The following is a 5,480-nucleotide window of genomic DNA, read 5'->3' as shown; positions in this document are numbered from 1 at the left end:
CCATCACTCCAGTCTCCGCTTCCTTTGCCACACGGTCATCTCCACTCAGGTGCCTGTGTTATAAGGTCAACATTTTCTGGTACTGGGGGTTTGGACTTCAATATAATTTTTTTTTTGTGTGTGTGTGTGTGTGGTGCAATTGAATACATAGCATCACTATAAGTGAGATCACATATATATGCTAGTTCTCTTTTTTATGTAAAATATCATAGGCACAGTTAACTACTCTATGTATCTGCTATCTGCCTGTGCATCCATCTATTCTAACAGTGGTTAACTGTGAAGTGGTTAACACACACACATGCACACACACACACACACACACACACACACACACTCTGAACTTCTTTCCCCAATCACCTGTTCTTTGCCCCAATTTCACTAGAGACCAGGACCCAAGCTTTTAGGCCAGACATTGAGCTAAATACTTGAGAGTTGAGTTCTCACAGTAACACTGGTATCCCTGTCTTTAGGCAGAGGGTTAGTAACTCCCCCAAGGAAGTGGCAGAGCCATCCAGGAAGCCCTGCCGGCTGGTGCTCAAGCCCTGAGCCACTGGAAGCCACCCTGCTTCTCTGCCCATGGCTGGTGTGGGGGACTTGCCTGCAGTGCCTTCTCTCAGGTAGCAACCCTGGCTGTTTCTGAGTGGTGACTTCAGGGTCATTTGTAACTGACTTCTTTAAAGTCTTCAGAAGTGTTTTAATTTTTAAATGGTGTGCACGTAGCATCCTATGTAATAAAAGAGTAATATGCAAATTAACCATCCCTCCATCACACAGTTGGCTGCCCCCATGTAGTCAAAGATGGCTGCCCCCATGTGGACACATGATGGCCAGCAGGGGAGGACAATTGGTAGGGACCAGGCCTGCAAGGGAGGGCAGTTGTGGGCAATCAGGCCAGTAGGGGAGGGCAGTTAGGAGCAATCAGGCTGGCAGGGGAGCAGTTAGGCATTAATCAGGCTGGCAGTGGAGTGGTTAGGGGGTGATCAGGCTGGTAGGCAGAAGTGGTTAGGGGCAATCAGGAAGGCAGGTAGGCGAGCAGTTGGGAGTCAGCAGTCCTGGATTGTGAGAGGGATGATCCAATAGGATTGGGCCTAAACAGGCAGTCAGACATCCCTTGACGGATTCCAGATTGGAGAGGGTGCAGGCTGGGCTGAGGGTTACCCCCACTCCTGTGCACAAATTTCATGCACCAGTCCTCTAGTTTTTATAATATTGAAGTAAAAAGAACTAGTTGCAGATAATCCCTATAGCATCTGATTTTCAGGAGGCTAAACAGGAAGCAGGGATCTTTTTCTTTTCTTTTTTTGGCTAGGCAAAGGAAAGGACTTGGAGAGGGAGTGGGGGGAAGCGACTTTGATCTTGACCTTCATTGTCTGGTGCTCTTTGGAGGCTGAAAGATTGGGGTGTACTCCTGATGCCTATCAGGGACACTCCACGGTCTTGCCTCTGTCTGCCACTAGATGGCAGTCACAGCACAATGATGAGCCAGCCTGCAGCCTGGAGAATGAACACGAGCTCTGCTTCCAACTGCAGAGGTGCTTTCCCATCACAGTGGCAGGGAAGGGCTTTGAGAAAAGGACGCCAAAGCAACATGCCCCTGAGGACGCCAGCCACAGGCAGCGAGGCAGTCGCATTCAGATGCTTCCATTCCCAGTAACCCACAGCTCTCCTGGGAACAGGGCTGCATTATCCACCTTGCTTTCTGAAGAAAGGGACAGAGGCAAAATGGCAGAGAGGTTTCTGGGCATGGGAACCTGCCAGCGAGCCTGGAGAATGGGCTGTGTGTAATCTGTGGGGTTATTTATCCTGTGATGTGGGTAGAGCCTTTTTGTTCCATGGGAAGAAAACGATGCTTGACCTTCCAGGAGCAAAGGCTACAAGGGGCAAAGGTTGGCAGCCTTCCCCCGGGTCTTTCCAGGTGAGTATCTGGGTAGGGCAGCTTCAGTTGAGGCCAAGCTTTTAGGCCAGGAAGGAAAACGACCAAAAACAAGACTGGTGAAATTGGGGCAGTGCACAGGTGACTGAGGAGGGCAACTTGGAGTGTGTGTGTGTGTGTGTATGTGTGTGTAGGAGGGTACATGGCATTTCTACCACCTAAGATGCCCAATAGGGACTGGTTTCAGGTATGGGAAGTGGGGGTGGGTTCCTGTATCATTTAACATGAGCTGTTATGATAGCTGTAACTTTAAATCTCAGTGTCTTAATGTTCAAAGTGGATGATCCTGACTAGCAAGCAGGTAGTTCTTCTTCAAGTGGTGATTCAGAGACCCCAGCTCCTTCTGTCTTGTGACTCTGCTGTGGCTTCTAAGGGCTCTTAGGGAACTCACAGAAGAGCATGCCAGGGAGGTTTTGTGGACCAGACCCCAGAGGTGTGAGGCATTGCTCCCATTTCCATGCCATTGGTCAGAAATGAGTCAGATGGTCATGCCTAACGACAAAGGCTGCTGGGAGATGTAGTCTAGCATGTGCCCAGGAGGACAAGGAAAGGGTTTTGTGCATAACTAGCCAGTCTCTGCCCCAAGACTTATTATTGGAGAGGTCAAACTTTAGCATTTATCCCAAAGACAGAATCAGACTTGCATACACAGATATTCATGCATGAAGGTGTTCATTGCTCTGTTATTGTAAGAGTAAATATTTAGGATCAACTTAAATACTTACCGATAAGGGACTAGAGAATCTATGGCCCATTCACACAAAGGGATTCTATACTGCCACTAAAAATTGTGCTGTAGAAGGATGTTTTTTGGCCCTACAGTCATCATAGGGTTGTATTAAATAGAAGCCCATGTGAGTCAAGGCATCTATTTTTATTTCACTGTTCTGCCACTAGAGTCATACACAAAACATTTACTTAAATATAACCTTTAAAATATATTTTTATTGATTTCAGAGAGGAAGAGAGAAGATGAGAAGGGTAGAAACATCAATGATGAGAGAAAACCATTAATTGGCTGCCTCCTGCATGCCCCCTATTGGGGATCGAACCCGCAATCTGGGCATATGCCCTGACCAGGAATCATGACCTTCTGGTTCATAGGTAGACGCTCAACCACTGAGCCACACCAGCCGAGCTAAATATAACTTTTTAAAAATATCCTCTCTGCATTTTTAAGCATGTTTCCTCAAAAGCAAAATTTACAATTGAATTATACTGCATACTTTGTAGGAGATGATTTCATTAGCTCCCAAGTTCAATGTCTGACCTCTATCCTGAACTGTTAGCTGCACAGAGCAGAGATTATGCCAGACTTGTTTATTGTTCTACACACAGTGCAGAGCCGATCGTAGGCATTTGGTAAATATTTATTGACTCAGGTTGAATGGAATGGATGACGTCAAGTGAAAAAAACACACAACTTGAGTGAAAAAAAATACCAAGAAACCCTCTCGAATATTCGATGTGATGCCAGCTATGTAAAAAGAAGTTGAGAGGTTTATACGGAGACTGCAAGAGAGCATATCAGCATAATAGCATTGTGTCATGTTCTTTCGTTTAGAATTTTCTCTATTTTCCATATTTTTACAGCGACTCGCTCATATAATCATTCACATCTATCATTTGCATAGTCAAGATGAAAAGAAACAGTTGTTCATAAAAAAGGCTGCTGAAGGGACCAGAATTGCAACTCTGAATCTGTGCACAACATCCTGGCAAGGAAGGGTGAGGTGTAGGAGCTACTGAAAATCCTTTATGCCCAGGCCCTTAGACTGGGAGCTGGGCTGGAGCCCAGCCTGGGTGTGAGGAGCTGGGGAGCACTGAGTCAGGGCCTGGGAGGGAAGCTGACTCTTTACTTTTGGGTATCCAATGGGATCTTCCTTTTTAAAAGATATGTTTTTATTAATTTTAGAGTGAAAGGGAGAGAGAGAAAGAGGGAGAGAGAGAAACATTGATTGGCTGCTTCCTGCACGCCCCCTACTGGGGATCAAGCCCTCAATCTGGGCATGTGCCCTGATCAGGAATTGAACCTTTCGATTCATGGGATGACCATCAACCAACTGAGTTGGTTGGGCTCCATCCTGACATCTATGTGGCATTCCCTCGGAAGGGTGAGCATGTCCCTCATCTGGGCTAAGAGGAATATGGGTTTAGCCTCTGAGGGGAGGATTATGGGGTTGGAGGGACATGTCTCCTAGGCTGGGCAGTTGATTGTGTATTCTTTCTAGGAGCTTCCCCACTTTCCTCGGGGTGCTAGATAAAATACAGGATCCCAATTAAATTTAAATTTCAGCTAAACAATGAATCTTTTTTTTTTTTTGTATAACTATGTCCCAAATATTGTACCTTTCACATAATTCTACCAAGCTGGGGATCCTTGTTTTGCTGAAATGATTTATTACGTAAGAAATGAGGGAGTTGCATAAGCCCCCATTGTCTTCGGACCCAAAGCCCAATAAAATTAGTCTCCTGACTCCTTCCTTCCACCTCCTTTCCCTCTTCTCATCCCCACTTTCCTCCTGTAGGACCATCAACAGTGATGTCCAAACCCAGGGTGGCATTGCCTACCTCAGGTGGTGTAACCCCATGGTGTTTCCCTTGGAACCCCCTTCCCTCCCCCAATCTTACCCCTCAGACTCTTTCCAGTGCCTTCCAGGGCTCACAACCTTTAGCAGCTCCTTCTTCTGCTGATCTGCTCCCTTCTGGGTTTCCAGCTCCCAGGTTCATGTCCCTGGGTTCTCAGAAAAGGTCGTGAGGCTCCCAGCACGCTGCCTTCCTGAGGTTTTCTCAAGATGGCCCACATTGTTAGCAGAACAGACCCGAATAAACATGACAAGCATTGTCATTGTGATACATTTCCTAGATATTAAAAAACATTCTCTAAAGCCATCCTGTGGTGTGCTGGCACTGGGTGGGGCAGAACAGGAGGTGAGGCAGGCGAGAGCTTCTGTGGAGGGGAGAGAAGCCAGGGAAAGCCAAGTCTACTATGAGAACTCAGGTCAGGCCGGTCTGAGTCCTGTAGGTCTTCAGGAAGCAGAGGAAGTACCCGGGGCCATGCCCAGGAGACAGAGCAGAGGATAGGATCATCTTGCCAGCAGATGGGACACATGGGTTCAGACAGAGCACGGGAGAGTAAATGTCACACGAGGAGGGCAAGTAAAAGAGGGAAGAGGTGGTTTCTCTGAGACTTGGAGAAACAGACCCTCAGGGAGTGATCCCAGTAGTCTGTGAAGGAAAGATGGACTGTTGTTGTGGGTGGTGGACAGGAAGGGAACAGGGTTGCTAGGGAACCAGCCTGAGTCCTGCTGGGATGAAGGATGTGATGCAGGATGCCAAATGTTCATGATCAATTCAGGCTCTTCAGAGCTGCCAGCGATGGAGGGCCCTTCCTGCCTTCCAGGACCATTGTCAGGCTCCAGCCTGTTATTCTCTCAAGGGTCTGGCAACACAGAGGCCACAGGAGCATCTCCCTTATAGACTGTTTCCAAGGCTTAGAAATCATGTGTTGTGGTATGATGTTTCCCAAGCATCAATGGTCATG

This window comes from Pipistrellus hanaki, assembly GCF_964339955.1.
Source record: "Pipistrellus hanaki genome assembly, chromosome: 16".
NCBI classification, from domain to species: Eukaryota; Metazoa; Chordata; class Mammalia; order Chiroptera; family Vespertilionidae; genus Pipistrellus; species Pipistrellus hanaki.
This window is presented reverse-complemented; position numbering follows the sequence as displayed.